Below are 17,564 nucleotides of genomic sequence, written 5' to 3' on the forward strand. Positions count from 1 at the left end.
GACCCCGTCTCTATGAAAAAATTTTTTAAATACCTGGGCATTAGCAGGGCATGGTAGTATGTGCCTGTAGACCCAGCTACTTCAGAGGCTGAAGCAGGAAGATTGCAGGAGTTAGAGGTTGCAGTGCGCTACGATCACACCACTGCACTCCAGCTTGGGTGACAGAGCAAGACCCTGCCTTAAAAAAAAAAAAAAAAAAAAAAAAAAAAGAGAGAGAGAGGTCGATGCTTCTTTCTTTATCATTGGCTTTGGAAAGCAGCCAGTTTTGCAGACTACCAATGCCTCTTGACATAGACAAAAAATATCCCAAACTACTAGGGACATCTAGACTTCTATAGAATAGGGGCTTTAGTGGGGTCCTCAGAATGAACAGACCCAATTGTAAACTACAGGGACCTGGTGGGTGGGTGGGAGGCGCATGGCCTGACTTGAGATCTTAGGCCTTCTATGCCCCCAGTCTTCAGTCTTTGTCTATAGTAAACTGTGTATTACTTTGGCTAGTTACCTACTGGATGCTGTTACTTTGCTATCATTGTAACTTGTTTCCCCGCAACTCTGAATTTGATGGCTTGTCAGGGAATCTGTTTTCCATTCAATTTTTGGTTAAACAACGCATTTTGTCAATATTCTCAGCCTTTGCTTTGCTCCTTTGGTGAATGTCTTCTGAAGACAATACTGACGCCAGCTCTTTGTAATTGCGAAATCTGTACCCCAACCTCTGGATTAGAATCTCCAGTTGTCTACTGTAAATACTGGAATTACAGCAAAGGATATGGGGACTGGGCTGCTTTCCTGTGTTGTACTAGCACTATTGTAGATATTAAAGACATTTAACCACTATGTGCAGAGCATTTAACGAAGAAAATTGTTTCAGAGTAACTCATTAGATCCATCTATATTGGGGTCCCACACACCTTCGCATGGCCTGGCCTTTCAAGAAAGTTGGGATTGATACACAGTATGGATACACGTCCTTCTTGCTACCTTTTGTGATTCCTCCTTTCCTCTAAGTTACCAATGACCAAACTAAGATTAAATAATGATAACAAGAGATCTGTGAGTAAAATGCTTTCCCTTCCCTCTGGGACAAGGGAGGTGGGGCAGACCTCAAACCACAGTCCTTTACCGAGTGGAGACTGCACCAAAAGGGGCAGCAGCATTTCCTCTTCAACTGCGTAAAGAGTTGGTGCCCCAATCACTTCATTCCCATTGTAAGTGATACTAATTTCCATCTTCCTCATATCGTTTTACTGGTAAAGTTCAAGATAATGTAAACTCTTGCCCAATAAGGACCCCAGATAGAGAGTGTGAGGAAGAAGTGAAGTAAGTTTAATGGTCAAAGAAGAAGCTAGAAGCAATTAAAAACAAAACTTTTTTGAAATCATTTAAAATGTACAGAAAACTTGCGAGAGTAATAAGAAGACTCCTAATGTCCTTCACCCACATTCCTCATTTAACATTTTGCTACATCTGTGCCTGCTCTCTATGTGTGTGTGTGCGCACACATTTTTTCTCAACCATTTGAGAGTAAGTTGCAGACATCTTGCCAGTTTACCACTAAATACTTCTTGAGTGTGTATTCCTTTTTTCATTCTTTTTTTTTTTTTTTTCAAGACAGGGTCTCACTCTGTCACCCAGGCTGGAGTGGCAGCTTCGACCTCCCAGACTCAAGTGATCCCACCTCAGCAGCTGGGATTACAGACGCACACCACCATGCCTAGCTAATTTTTTTTCTACTTTTTGTAGAGACAGGGTTTCACCATGATGCTCAATCTAGTCTTGAACTCCTGGGCTCAGGCAGTCCCCCAGATCAGCCTCGCAGAGTGCTGGGATTGCAGGCATGAACCACCGCATCTGACCTTAGAGTGTGTATTTCTTAAGAAGAAGATGATTTTACATAACCTCAATACAAATATAAATATCAGGAAATTTGACATTGTTACAATGTTATTATGTAATCTACAGTCCACACTCAAATTTTCCTAGTTTTTCTATTTGGAAAACTAGTAAATGTTCATTATAAAAATTTATTTTCCAGCTCAATATCTAATCCAGGATCACACATTGCATTTAGTTGTCATGTCATGTTTAGACTTATTTAATCTGTCTACAACTTTTCTGTCTTTCATGATATAGTCATTTTTAAAGAGCACCTACAGTCCAATTTTTAAAAATAATTTCGGCCGGGCGCGGTGGCTCAAGCCTGTAATCCCAGCACTTTGGGAGGCCGAGACGGGCGGATCACGAGGTCGGGAGATCGAGACCATCCTGGCTAACACGGTGAAACCCCGTCTCTACTAAAAAGTACAAAAAATTAGCCGGGCGAGGTGGCGGCGCCTGTAGTCCCAGCTACTCGGGAGGCTGAGGCAGGAGAATAGTGTGAACCCGGGAGGCGGAGCTTGCAGTGAGCTGAGATCCGGCCACTGCACTCCAGCCTGGGCGACAGAGTGAGACTCCGTCTCAAAAAAAAAAAAAAATAATAATAATAATAATAATTTCAGCTGGGCGCGATGGCTCACTCCTGTAATCCCAACACTTTGGGAGGCCAAGGAGGGTGAATCATGAGGTCAGGAGCTTGAGACCAGCCTGGCCAACACGGTGAAACCCCGTCTCTACTAAAAATACAAAAATTAGCCGGCCATGGTGGTGTATGCCTGTAATTCCAGCTGCTTGGGAGGCTAGGCAGGAAAATTGCTTGAACCTGGGAGGCAGAGGTTGCAGTGAGCTGAGATCATGCCACTGCACTCCAGCCTGGGCAACAGAGCAAGACTTCACCTCGAAAAATAAGTAAATAAAAATAATTTCATCAGTTTGAGGCTATCTGATATTTCCTCATTAGATTCAGTTTAATTGTTTTTGGGGGACCAAGAGTATCACAATGCGTTATTATGTTCTCAATGCATCACATCGGGAGGCATATGATGTTCTGTCTCATTACTGGTGATGTTAATATTGATCAATGTTTTAAGTACACTAACCTTTTAAGTAAAGTTCCAAGATTTGTTTATAATTTTTTAATCTTCAGATTGAAGGGATATACTCAAATTACTATGCTCAATAATTGCTTTTGTTAATTTTTTTCATTCAGTGTGGTTATATTTTTCATTTGAAATCAATTGGGTTTGCTCCTATTTATATTGAATTTTAGAGTCTTCTCCCATAACTGTTTATTTAATTTCATTTTCTTGAATAAGTAAAATATTAATATTGTTGAAAATCAAAATGATATGAGAAGATATACTCAGAGACGTGTCACTCTATCCTTTATCCCTTCCATCCCATTCCCACGTGTGTTAGTCTGTTCTTACACTGCCATGAAGAAATACCCAAGACTGGGTAATTTATAAAGAAAAGAGTTTTCATTGACTCGTACAGTTCTGCATGGCTGGGGAGGCCTCAGAAAACTTACAATCATGGCCGAAGTCACCTCTTCATAGGGCAGCAGGAAAGAAAATGAGTGCCAGCAGGGAAGATGCCAGATGCTTATAAAACCATCAGATCTCGTGAGAACTTACTCACTATCACGAGAACAGCATGGGGGAAAAGCGCCCCCAGGATTCAATTACCTCCCACCAGGTCCCTCCCACAAGACATGGGGATTATGGAATTACAATTCAAGATGAGATTTGGATGGGGACACAAAAGTCAAATCACCCTGTCCTGTAGATAACAAATTTTCTTCAGTCTCCGGTTTATCCCTTCTTTGTTTCTTTTTTTTTTTTAATCGAACTCTTTTAGCCATTTTTGTATCCATATTTTAAAATATCCATGTAGTTTTATTTTAATGTTTTTAGTTTAACAAAATATCTACTGACTTTCTACCAAGAAAAATAAAGGTTTGATTCTTACATAGTGATGACTACTTCCCAAACAGCCACTCCTCTGGCCCTCAGTTTACAAAGCTGTGCATAAATGGGTACCTCTATGAAGTGATCACTTGGATACAGGGTGCTAGAGCTCTCCATCGAGCTAAGGATGTGGGTCCTACAAAAGAAGACACAGTCTAAGTCTTGGAGCATCTACTAATACTGAGAGCTATGAATACACCAAGTAGAACAAGTTGAACAACTCTGGAGACACTAATAACAGGCAAAAGACTGACATGGTTAAATATTCACATTATACTCAAAGAGGGCACAGACAGTATTATTCTGCAATAAATGTCACTGTCCCCTATCTCCCCTGATGAATTACTGTGCATGAGGTGGGACAGACTGGAGTTAAAGCCTTAAATTTATCTGTGATCTGTGATTAGGCAGAGAAAGCCAAGGCCTAACTCTGCTCACTGGGCTTGACTACCACGCTGTGTTAGTGTGCTTCGCGTCAATGCATCTGTCCAAAAAGTCCTGACTTTTAATTTCATATGGCTCTTGAACAAACCTCATCCCACCCACCAGATGCCTCCAATGACGCCTTCATGCTCCTGCTAAGAATAGTTCTCCAAAGGGTGTTACTTTCCCAGTCCCTGGCAATGATTTTCTGACAAGGGTTATCCTGCATGAATGGATCTTTAGTGGTGTCCTAGTAAAGGAATGGGCACCCTTACCTTCAACAAAGAATGGCTCGTACTCAACTCACTTACCCCAATATTACTAGTTGGTGTTTAATTTTAATTTTATTTTGAGACAGGGTCTCGCTCTGTCACCCAGGCTGGAGTGCAATGGCATGGTAGCCTCCATCTTCCAGGCTCGAGTGATCCTTCCGCCTCAGCCTCCCAAGTAGCTGGGACTACAGGTGCATGCCACCATATCAAGCAAAAGTTTTTTGTTTGTTTGTTTTGTTTTGTTTTGTTTTGTTTTTTAGTAGAGATGTGGTCTTTCTATGTTGCCCAGGATGGTCTCGAACTCCTGAGCTCAAGTGATCCTCCTGCCTCAGCCTCCCAAAGTGCTGGGATTACAGGTGTGAGGCACCGTGTCCAGCCAGGTGCTTATTTTTAGTAGTTCCATGTGTATCCAAACACGGGTTTGTAGTCCAGCCACTTTCAATCAAAATCCATAAAGCTATTGATCACCATGTACTAACTACAGCTCAGTCCCCCTAGTATACCATACAGTGCACTGCAGTGGAAAACACCGGGCTGGAAGACAGCAAAGAAGAAAAAGTGATACAAATTTAAACTGGTATTTGGAGGACTACTCTTTCTCCCTAAGAAGCTAGACTTCCATGAATAAAAAATCCTTTGACAGGTCCTTTCATACCCAAAAGACAGGGCTTATCAATAAGAGTCAGAAACAAAATGAAGTCTTTAACTCAGAAAACTAGACTAGGTTATCTTTTATATTCACTATATGTTATAATATAGTCATTAATATATTAATACATATTTTCTGGCCAGGCACAGAGGCTCACGCCTGTAATTCCAGCACTTTGGGAGGCTAAGGCAGGAGGATCACTTGAGGCCAGGAGTCTGAGATCAGCCTGGCCAACATAGCAAGACCTTATCTCTACCAAAAAAATGTTTTTAATTAGCTAGGCATGGTGACACCCGCCTGTAGTCCTAGCTGCTCAAGAGGCTGAGGCGGGAAGAACTTTTGAGCCCAGGAGTTTAAGGTTATAGTGACCTATGATGGCACCATCTCTCTCCAGCCTGGGTGACAGAGTGAGACCCTGTCTTTAAAAAAATAATAATAATACATATATTCTGAGAAAACAAATAAGCAAATAAAAAATTACCTTGGCCCGGCACGGTGGTTCAAGCCTGTAATCCTAGCACTTTTGGAGGCTGAGGAGGGCAGATCACGAGGTAAGGAGTTCGAGACCAGACTGACCAACATGGTCAAACCCCACCTCTAGTAAAAATACAAAAATATTAGCTGGGTGTGGCAGTGTGCTGTAATCCCAGCTACTCAGGAGGCTGAGGCAGGAGAATCATTTGAACCCAGGAGGTGGAGGCTGCAGTGAGCCAAGATCACACCACTGCACTCCTGCCTGGGTGACAGAGCAAGACTCCGTCTCAAAAAAAAAAAAAAAAAAATTACCTGTAATTTTATTTCATTTTATTTTTTGTTTTATTAATTTATTTTTTTGAGACGGAGTCTTGCTCTGTTGCCCAGGCTCTGGAGTGCAGTGGCCAGATCTCGGCTCACTGCAAGCTCCGCCTCCCGGGTTCAGGCCATTCTCCTGCCTCAGCCTCCCAAGTAGCTGGGACTACAGGCATCCGACACTACGCCCGGCTAATTTTTTGTATTTTTAGCAGAGGTGGGGTTTCACCGTGTTAGCCAGGGTGGTCTCAATCTCCTGACCTCATGATCCACCCGCCTCAGCCTCCCAAAGTGCTGGGATTACAGGTGTGAGCCACCGCACCCAGCCTGTACAGACACTTTTTAAAACAAACAGAGCTGCTAAATACTGTTTAGCAATCCTCATGCTCATATCTTGCAGAAAATACCTGGCCATTCAAACTCTGCAAAAGCAGAAAATCATAAGGCTTCAAGTAACGTAAGGAGCTCTTTTTTCTTTTTTTGAGACGGAGTTTCGCTCTTGTTGTCCAGGCTGGAGCACAATGGCATGATCTTGGCTTACTGCAATCTCTGCCTCCCGGGTTCAGGTGATTCTCCTGCCTCAGCCTCCCGAGTAGCTAGGATTACAGGTGCCTGCCACCACACCCAGCTAATTTTGGTATTTCTAGTAGAGACGGGGTCTTGCTATGTTGGCCAGGCTGGTCTTGAACTCCTGACATTGGGTGATCCACCTGCCTCAGCCTCCCAAAGTGCTGGGATTACAGGCATGAGTCACCACACCTGGCCAGGGAGCTCTTATCCATAACTAAACATAGATTAGAAAGAGATTACTTCTGTCCTTTTCCATGTCTGTTACATAAACCCAGTACAGCTTAGTCTGCAGGAACTATTTCTAGTGGGAATTCTTGAGAAAAAACAATTACCATTTGTAGGAACTTTCTTTCTTTCTTTCTTTCTTTTTTTTTTTTTTTTGGACAGAGTCCCGTTCTGTCATCCAGGCTGGAGTACAGTGTCACAATTTTGGCTCACTGCAGTCTCTGCCTCCCCAGTTCAAGCGATTCTCATGCCTCAGCCTTCTGAGTAGCTGGGACCACAGGTGCACACCACCACACCTGGCTAATTTTTGTATTTTTAGTAGAGATGGGGTTTGACTATGTTGGCCAGGCTGGTCTCGAACTCCTAACCTCAAGTGATCCACCCACCTCAGCCTCCTAAAGTGCTGGGATTACAGGCATGAGCCACTGCACCTGGTCTACAGAGGAACTTTAAAAAAAACAAAAACAGAAACAAAAACAAAAAGACAACAACAACAACCACCAAAAACAAAAACAAAAACAAAAACATATATTTAAATTTTAGAATAACTATGTTAGTTTCCTAGGGGTCTAGTAACACAGTTCCACAAACTGGGTGGTTTAGAACAATAAAAATTTACTCTTTCACAGTTCTGGAGGCCAGAAGTCTGAAATCAAGGTGTCAGCAGGGCCATGATCCCTCTGAAGGAACTGAGGAAGGATCTGTTCCAGGCCTCTCTCCCAGCTTCTGGTAGTCTCGTGTTCCTCAGCTGTTAAATGTCCATCTTCTCCCTGTGTCTCCTCATATCATCTTCTCTCTTTGGTGTCGGTCTCTGTGTCTCAATTTCCCCCTTTGGGGATATCAGTCACATTGGATTAGGGTCCACCCTAATGACTTCATCTTACCTGTATTACCTCCTAAACACACTGTTTCCAAATACAGTCACATTGTGAAGTACTGGGAGTTAGGACTCCAACGTATCTGTTTGTTGGGGGGACACAATTCAATCCATAATAACAACCAAACAAGAAAAACACTTTCCTTTTTTATAGTTGAACAAACTGCAGACCAGTGATGGGTAGTACTGAATGGAAAGGATTGCCCAGGTGCGGTGGCTCATGCTTGTAATCCCAGCACTTTCGGAGGCTGAGGCAGGCGGATCACAAGGTCAGGAGATTGAGACCATCCTGGCTAACACGGTGAAACCCTGTCTCTACTAAAAATACAAAAAAGTAGCTGAGCTTGGTGGCGGGCACTTGTAATCCCAGCCATCTGGGAGGCTGAGGCAGGAGAAGGGCGTGAACCCAGGAGGCGGAGCTCACAGTGAGCCAAGATGGCACCATTGCACTCCAGCCTGGGCGACAGAGTAAGACTCCATCTCAAATGAATGAATGAATGAATGAATGAATGAATGAATGAATGAATGAATGAATGGAAAGGATTTCAGAAACACCACTGCAGAGATATGCAGTGGCCTTAACTACATTACAGAGACCTGGCAGGACAAGGCAGTCTCTACCAGCATAGGACCGTTACCTAGTATATTTCAAATACATGTTTGCCTCTGCTCTCCTCACATGAAAAAATACAGAAAACTAGAAGTATGGAGCCAAATTTTCAAACTCCTTCTATGTGCACAAGGAGCACCTCTGGAGTCTTTAGTTCTGCACGTCTTGAGCCTAGATGAAGGTATATATGCAGAGAGTCCAACTCAAAAATTCTTAAAAATATATTGTTTTCCCTAATTCCCACCATCACCTTTCTGGAGCCATAAGGGTTTAGATCTCAAAATAAGCCATAATAAAGACCTTAGGTTCCTTCCAGATACATAAAGGTAGGGGGAAAAAAGGACCTTAGGCTATTTATTTTTATAACCTGGATGAATGAATCACTTGATCCTGACAAATTTCCTAAAGGTGCTAATAAAAGTGCTAGGGTTTTTATCCCCACAATGAATATGTTTCATTCAAAATCAGTAACTCTTGTTTTATTTTTACCCACAATCATTTGTTCTTTCTCTATTTCTCACTGGTGCCACCTTCTGCAAATGCCTCAACCTTTCTGTCCTTTTTTCTTCACTGTATTAGTCTGTTCTCAAGCTGCTATAAAGAACTGCCTGGCCAGGCACAGTAGCTCACGCCTGTAATCCCAGCACTTTAGGAGGCCAAATCACGAGGTCAGGAGTTCGAGATCAGCCTGGCCAACATGGTGAAACCCCGTCTCTACTAAAAATACAAAAATAAGCTGGACATGGTGGCATGCGCCTGTAATCCCAGGTACTCTGGAGGCTGGGACAGGAAAATTGCTTGAATCTGGGAGACAGACATTGCAGTGAGCCAAGACTGTGCCACTGCACTCCAGCCTACGTGGCACAGTGAGACTGTCTCACAAAAAAAAAAAAAAAAACTGCTTGCAGCCAGGCGTGGTGGCTCACGCCTGTAATCCCAGCACTTTGGGAGGCCGAAGCGGGCAGATCACGAGGTCAGGAGATCAAGACCATCCTGGCTAACACGGTGAAACCCTGTCTCTACTAAAAATACAAAAATTAGCTGGGCATGGTGGCACATGCCTGTAGTCCCAGCTACTCAGGAGGCTGAGGCAGGAGAATCAGCTGAACCCAGGAGGTGAAGGTTGCAGTGAGCCAAGCCAAGATCACACCATTGCACTCCAGCCTGGGCGAAAAAGCAAGACACCGTCTCAAAAAAAAAAAAAAAAAAAAAGAAAGAACTACCTGAAACTGGGTAATTTATAAAGGAAAGAAATTTAATTGACTCACAGTTGCACATGGCTTGGGAGGCCTCAGGAAACTTACAATCATGGTGGAAGGGGAAGTAAACACGTCCTTCTTCACATGGCAGCAGGAGAGAGAAATGCAGAGTGAAGAGAGGGAAAACCCTTTATAAAACCATCAGATTTCATGAGAACTCACTGTCACAAGAACAGCATGGGGGGGACTGCCCCCATGATCAAATCACCTCCCACGAGGTCCCTCCCTCAACATGTAGGGATTACAATTTGGATTACAATTCAAGATGAGATTTGAGTGGGGACACAGAGCCAGACCGTATCATTTACCATCTTTTTATATCCAAGAATCACCAGCTAGGCAATCTAGTTACTCCTTTGTTTGGTTACTCATTTGTTCAGCAAATAGTTATTGATCTATTTGGAAAGCCTGGGGATGTGGAAGGGAATAAGACACTGTCCCTGTCCTCTAGGGACATAGACTAACAGAATGCTGGATGGAACAACTACAGCAACTACAAAGAAAATTGCCCCAGTGGTGGCTGAAGGCCATGCTCCTCCCCAAGATCAAGCATTTTCCTTCTCCAGGCCTCTTATTCCTTGCTGTTTGGCACAGAAGGAAAACTAGCACTGAAGCCTAAACATATAGGCTTGAAGAGGAAGGGTGACTGAGGAATGACAAGAAGAATGTGGATAACATCCAACATTCCACTCACAGGATCTCACAAGCACAGGCCTCTGATCTTTTTTTTTTTTTTTTTTTCCAGTTTGGTTCCCAGTTCCTGGACTATGTGCCAAGGTACTGTGCTTTTCAGAAAGAAGACTTGCCCGGTCTAGATATACCCTAAACTTCTTATTCCATAATCCAACTCCTTCTCAAGGGAGGAGCAGAGGTCAGGTAGAAATACAAAGAAATTAGAGTTTTCCATAGAATTCTCCAAATTTTCAAAATCAAATACATACAATCACACACATTACAGCACAGCTTAAAGCAGTGAAGACAGAGTCTCAAGGCGGGAGCAGCTGGTTCACAGTAGGAGTGCTGAGGGCCTACCAGGAATGAGGAGAGCTCTGAGAGGCTTTGGAAAAGAGCAGAAACCTCCCTTCCAACCAGTTCCCACCAGCTCCAAAGAGAATGGAGGGAGAGAAACCATCTTTATGCCACTGGCCTCTGCTGGGCCACATCATTTAAATTTAAAGATTTGAGGTTGGGCCAGAGGTAGGCAGAGAACAAAGAAGGAGGGAAGACAAGGCTTATTTTCCCTCCAACTAACATATTCTCTCAAAGTTTCTGGGACTCTGAGATTTCTACTAAAGATTCTAGGCTTTCTTGGCAATGATTTTCATATACTAGTTTGCTCAGAGACCTGTTATCAGTATATCATGACCAGATGATCACAGCCAGTCACAGCCAGCTTCAGGTCTCCTTAAGAGGGAGTCCCTCCAGAATTGCATGATTTGCCTGTGTCAATCACATCTATTTTAGGTGCCTTAGGGGGTACTATTTAAAAGATGCTTATAGTGAATCCTTTGGTAAAGTGAATAATTACCTCTAGGCTTCAACTAGAAGTGACTGGAAGTGACAGGAGTCATTGGAAGGAGCCTTATGACTTCAGCACTTTACTTATTATTAATGATCATTAGCCACAGTCACTACCATGTTACTCACAAGATTCAAACCCAAGCTGGCCTGGCTCCCAGTCTGTGTTCAGTTCCATCTCATCGTCTCAAGCACACTGAACACCATACACAGGGCTTTCCCTCACGATTTTTCCAGAGAGAATCAAGGTATTGTCCTCCAGAAGATAAGGTGAGTTCAGGCCTGCAATGCAACCAGGCGATGTCTGCCTACCTTTTTTGCCTCTCTTCTCTCCAGCTGTACTGTTCTTTCAGTTCCTTCAAGAGCCAAGCTCCAGGCCCACCCCCACTTCAGCTCAGACTAGGAAGCACCTCATTCTTATCCCCCTCTTCTCAGCCTCAGCCTGAGTAATTCCTAGTCTTTCAATCTTACCTCTGAGTCACTTTTTAATGGAAGTGCTCTTACATTTGCCCTCTACCCACCCATTCCGGTTCCCCATTTATGAGCTTATAAATGACTTTTTCTTGGTAGCATCTATCAAGGTTTTCATTTGATACTTATGTGTGTTTGGTTGATTCAGTGTCTGTGTCTCCCTCTAAATGCTCAGCTCTGAAGTCAGAGTTCATGCTTATTGTGCTCATGATCATGTCGCCTCACCTAATAGCCCTTGGCACATATGTGGCATAGGTACTTCACAATGTATTCTGTACTAAATAAGTATGCTTACCTGAGAAAGGAGATGGTTACAAGGCAAGGTTCCTGGTTTTTGTTTCTTCCTGTATTCTTAGTATCTTTGTGATTCCCTGAAAAGTACAAACTTAATTCACCATGGGTCTCTGATGTCTGTGCTTGTCTAATGATTTGAGTTAGGATCCCAACACTATGATGGAGCTGTATGTACGGCAGCCACCCCAGAACTATTTTAGAGGAGAGATTAATATTCTTCCTACCCTTCCTTGAGGATAGGACTGTTGTACTACTGGTGCTTTATAGTCCAAGGAGCTTAGGGTCCAGGTAGGGAGGTCAGAGAAGTAGACAAGTACTCTCAGAAAATGAAGTGGTATCTATATAATAAGATAAGCGCGGGCATGAAGGGGGACAAAGAGGCTCTTATCTGATCCTCATGAGCATCTGGAAGATTTCTGTAGAAAGTCCTAAAAAAGATGTTAGAGGTTGATAAGGGAAAAGAATAGGCATGGGGTAGAAAGCTAAGGTGAAGAGATACTCAAAAAGGTTCAGAGGTGAGAGAGCATGGAGTTTTCAGAGGGGAACTGTGAATAATTTAAGATATATAGGGAAGTGGCAAGAAGTGAGTCTGAAGGAACTGTGTTCAGGGGCCAAAGATGTTTGTCTTGAAGTCCAAGAGAGTCAACACAGGGTTTAATTGATGAGTGACCCCATCAGATTTGCCTTTTAGAAACATCTTTAAGATTAGTGTCTAAAGCTCCAGTTACCAGAAACTAGGACTACAACTACTTTCTCTTGGAAGTCAATTTCTCTTGACTACACCACTGCTTTCCCTCTAAGGAGAGTTTTGAAGGAGAGAGACCAGTCCCTAGATCATGCCAATAGAGGTAGGAGGAGGGTGGACAGGTTGGAAGAGATGTATACCATGTGTTGACTATGGGTATATTAATGTTTTTCAGTTTAGCATGTGAGAGCAGTACTATAGAAAGTAGTTAACAGTTTTCTCCAGATTAAGACCACTTACCCACTGATGAGTTTGGGAAATTGTTTAACCTGTTTCCTCATCTGAAAAGTAAGAATATTAATCATTATAAACTCGAGAACTTATATGCCTTATCTCGCTTATATGTGGAATCTAAAAAAATTAAACTCATGGAAGCAGAGAATGAAATGGTGGGTTGAGGGGTAGGAGAAATGGGAAGATACTGGACAAAGGGTACAAACTCTCAATTATAGGATGAACAACTTTCAGGGATCTTAACTACATCATGAGTGATGACGGATGTGTTAATTAATTTGATCGTGGTAGTCATAATACAATCTATATCAAATAATCACATTGTATACTCTGAATATAATCAATCTCTATATATTATTTTTAAATATTTTTAAAAGGGAATGAAATAAATTTACATTCATATATATGAAAATTTTGATTTAAAATTTATCTAGGCCGGGCACGGTGGCTCAAGCCTGTAATCCCAGCACTTTGGGAGGCCCAGACGGGCGGATCACGAGGTCAGGAGATCAAGACCATCCTGGCTAACACGGTGAAACCCCATCTCTACTAAAAAATACAAAAATCTAGCCAGGCGAGGTGGCGGGCGCCTGTAGTCCCAGCTACTCGGGAGGCTGAGGCAGGAGAATGGCGTAAACCCGGAAGGCAGAGCTTGCAGTGAGCTGAGATCTAGCCACTGCACTCCAGCCTGGGCGACAGAGCGAGACTCCGTCTCAAAACTAAAATAAAATAAAATAAAATAAAATAAAATTTATCTAAAAGAGGTACAAATATGAATCAATAGATTATTAAATTTCAGTGGAATTAAATGCCTTGTCAACAGTTTTCTGTGGAAATGCTGTGTATAGCTGGTTTTTACAGTTCCACTCATTCCTCCAGTTTACTGTTTGACCTTAATTTACTCCTTCTTCTTCTCAGGGTTGCTTGCCTGGCTGGCTCAGTCCTACCAGACAGAAGCCACTGTGGAAAGCTTCAGTTCCCCTAGGCGCCCATACTAAGGTCGTGTTACCATGAACAAAAGAGATAAGCTAATATTTGGAGCTATTTGGGGAGCATTTTAAAATTTTAAATACTTCATCTTTTACCAAGAATATAAAAACAATATCCATAATTTACAGACACCATTTGAATTTTACCAAAGCTACCTTCAAGTTCTCCTGAATAAAAGAAACATTTAAACCAAATGGATATTCTCACCAGCTTTATAAATTTTTTGGAAAACTCTAAATAATGAAAACAATCACACCTAAATTGCAGAAGAGCTCAGTACAACTGGCCCTGTCTCAACATACTCCTTGAACTGAATTAAAGGACTCGCTCGCTAGCTTCTATTGTGTTACCTGAAATTGGTGCTTAGCAGAATTTTTCCTGGGTTTAAATACAAAATGGTACACACATAATTGCAACCATGCAAATGTATGTCTATATGTGATCTGAAAGGCAACAAGCAAAAATGAAAATAGTGGTTTAAAATATTTAATAAAAATATTTTCAGTAACAGTTTTTAAACAGAAGGTACTCTAGTTGAGCACTTAAAAAAAAAAGAAACAAGCCGGGTGTGGTGGCTCACACCTGTAATCCCAGCACTTTGGGAAGCCGAGGTGGGCGGATCACAAGGTCAGGAGATCGAGACCATCCTGGCTAAAACAGTGAAACCCCATCTCTACTAAAAATATGAAAAATTAGCCGGGCGTAGTGGCTGGCACCTGTAGTCCCAGCTACTTGGGAGGCTGAGGCAGGAGAATGGCATGAACCCGGGAGGCAGAGGTTGCAGTGAGCTGAGATAGCGCCACTGCACTCCAGCCTGGACGACAGAGTGAGACTCTGTCTCAAAAAAAAAAAAAAAAGAAACAAAAAACACTCAAAACTTCCTGAAAGTCTGAGTGACTACTTAAATGAAAAGCTCTCCTTTATCTTTATGGACATTGCTTATCAGGCCCTTCAAACCCTTCCAACTACTGAGAAGTATGCTGTATGATAGTATCTGCCCTCCTGTCAGAGAAATCATAAGGGAAAAATGGTAAGATGGTTTTCTACTCAGGGCAGGTTAGGTAAAATCCTGTATCTTTTCAAAATGTGAACCAGATCTGGGTGAAATCCTGAGGTTTTGGCTCCTAAAAAACGGTTTGAAACTTGGGAGCAATAGAGATGTCCTGGAGAAATCATCCTGGACGCTCAGGACTTTTTGGCAATAATGGACAGCAAAATTTGTTTTGCACAAAGTCACTATTCAGATTTAATTCCGTAGATGTGAAAAATTGTAAAACATAAATTTTACATTTAAAAGAAGATACATAGTGACCAGGCATGGTGGCTCATGCCTGTAATCCCAGCACTTTGGGAGGCCAAGGCAGGCGGATCACTTGAGGTCAGGAGTTTGGGGCCAGCCTGGCCAACATGGTGAAACTCGATCTCTACTAAAAATACAAAAAATTAGCCAGGGGTGGTGGCACTCACCTGTTATCCCAACTACTCGGGAGGTTGAGGCAGGAGAATCGCTTGAACCTAAGAGGCGAAGGCTGCAGTGAACCAAGATGACGTTACTGCACTCCAACCTGGGTGACAGTGAAACTCCGTCTCAAAGAAAAATAAATTTTATATATATATAATAATTTTTTAAAATAAATAAACAAAAGGAGATACATATAAACCAAATCTAACAAAGGCTCTAAAGAAGAGCAAAACAATACTTTGTTCCAAATGGGAAATAGCAGAAAGAACCCAATGAAGTAAAATAAGGAAGCCAGCAATGATCATATGGTTCTTAAGGGTAGGAAATACTAGGACTGGGTTAAAAGTATAACAGAATTTGAGATTTCAAATTTGAAATTTCAAAAAGAAATTTACAGGTCTAATCCAAATCCTTCCATGTATAGATGAGGAAACTTAAGGTCCATTTATTATTCATCCAACAAACGTTTATTGGTGTGCCTATATGCTAGATGCTAGAGATAGAACAAAGACCAAGACAAGACATGGTCCAGGAAAGTGACTTGCTCAAAGTCACAAAGCAAGTTAGCAGCTAACCAGGGGCTCTGCACTAAACCCCATATTGTCTAATAATATACAGTCATTTCTGTGCCTGTAAGCACCTTAAGCATTTTATGATGGTTCTATGAATATATAAGATTTTCATACACAACTGATACAACATTTCATTGGGGTATATATTATATTCAGAGGTAATATGATAAGGGGTATATATAATGTATAAGGGATATATATTATATTCAGATGCTGTTAGAATCCATGTAAAATAACCGCAGTTTCTTTTTTTTTTTTTTTTTTTTTTTGAGACGGAGTCTCGCTTTGTCGCCCAGGCTGGAGTGCAGTGGCCGGATCTCAGCTCACTGCAAGCTCCGCCTCCCGGGTTTACGCCATTCTCCTGCCTCAGCCTCCCGAGTAGCTGGGACTACAGGCGCCCACCACCTCGCCCGGCTAGTTTTTTGTATTTTTAGTAGAGACGGGGTTTCACCATATTAGCCAGGATGGTCTCGATCTCCTGACCTCGTGATCCGCCCGTCTCGGCCTCCCAAAGTGCTGGGATTACAGGCTTGAGCCACCGCGCCCGGCCACCACAGTTTCTTATGTAGCATATGAAATGGTAATTTCCTTCAAAGTGCTTCCTAATTTCTTAGTCATTAGGTGTTCCATGTGCAAATATTGACAATCTAAATTATCAAATTTTTATTTATTTTTTAAGTTTGAGGGTACATGTGAAGGTTTGTTACACAGATAAACACATGTCACGGGGTAAATTATGGCATTTTAAAACATGATTTCTGGTCATATGACTCTTACTATGTCTCCTTTGAATTACAAAGGAGAATGTCTTTTTTTAAACTTAATGTTAAAGTGAAAATTAGAACACCTTTTTTTTTTTTTTTTTTTTTTTTTTGAGACAGAGTCTCGCTCTGCCATTAGGTTGGATTTCAGTGGCGCGACCTTGGCTCACTGCAACCTCCACCTCCCGGGTTCAAGCAATTCTCCTGCCTCCACCTCCCAAGTAGCTGGGACTACAGGCACGTGCCACCACGCCCAGCTAATTTTTTTATTTTTAGTAGAGATGGGGTTTCACCACGTTGGCCAGGATGGTCTTGATCTCTTGACCTTGTGATCTGCCTGCCTGGGCCTCCCAAAGTACTGGGATTACAGGTGTGAGCCACCACACCCAGCCTAAAACACTAATTTTAAGTGAAAATTAGAATACTAGTTGAATGAATGACATTTAGCTAGTGTTCTAACACTTTATTTTCAATAAATGACTCGATTTTAAAAGACCTATTTCTATCATTGACCTGTTTACCCGTATAATCATTCAGAGCTTAACCAGTTTGGTAACAGTGTATATAATATAGAGACACTTAATGTTCTGCATCAGAACTTTTTTTTTTTTGAGACAGAGTCTCAGTCTTGTCACCCAGGCTGGAGTGCAGTGGCGTGACGGCTCACTGCAACCTCCACCTCCCCCAGGTTCAAGCAATTCTCCTGCCTCAGCCTCCCCAGCAGCTGGGATTACAGGCGCCTGCCACCAAGCCCGGCTAATTTTTTGTATTTTTAGTAGAGATAGGGTTTTACCATGTTAGTAAGGCTGGTCTCAAACTCCTGACCTCAGGTGATCCACCTGCCTTGGCCTCCCAAAGTACTGGGATTACTTACAGACGTGAGCCACCATGCCCAACCCAGAACTTATTTCTTTAAAAGAAAACACGTACCTCATTTTTAAATGAACAATAGCACCTAATACAAAAGAGAAAATTGAGTTTGGAACCTACTCTGG

The 17,564-nt window shown here is 42.2% G+C and overlaps 1 long non-coding RNA gene across 1 annotated transcript; it reads right to left on the reverse strand.

Moving 5' to 3' along the window:
• Positions 1-3,847: 3,847 nt before the first annotated feature.
• LOC106999118 (uncharacterized) lies at positions 3,848-15,378 on the reverse strand. Its single transcript, XR_003731176.2, has 5 exons — positions 15,242-15,378; positions 12,791-12,831; positions 11,807-11,882; positions 9,532-9,600; positions 3,848-3,984 (listed from the first exon to the last, which is right to left on the reverse strand). It is a non-coding gene; the product is annotated as an uncharacterized LOC106999118 (long non-coding RNA).
• Between the last annotated feature and the right edge of the window lie 2,186 nt (positions 15,379-17,564).

Source organism: Macaca mulatta, chromosome 7, assembly GCF_049350105.2.
Source record: "Macaca mulatta isolate MMU2019108-1 chromosome 7, T2T-MMU8v2.0, whole genome shotgun sequence".
Taxonomy (NCBI): Eukaryota; Metazoa; Chordata; class Mammalia; order Primates; family Cercopithecidae; genus Macaca; species Macaca mulatta.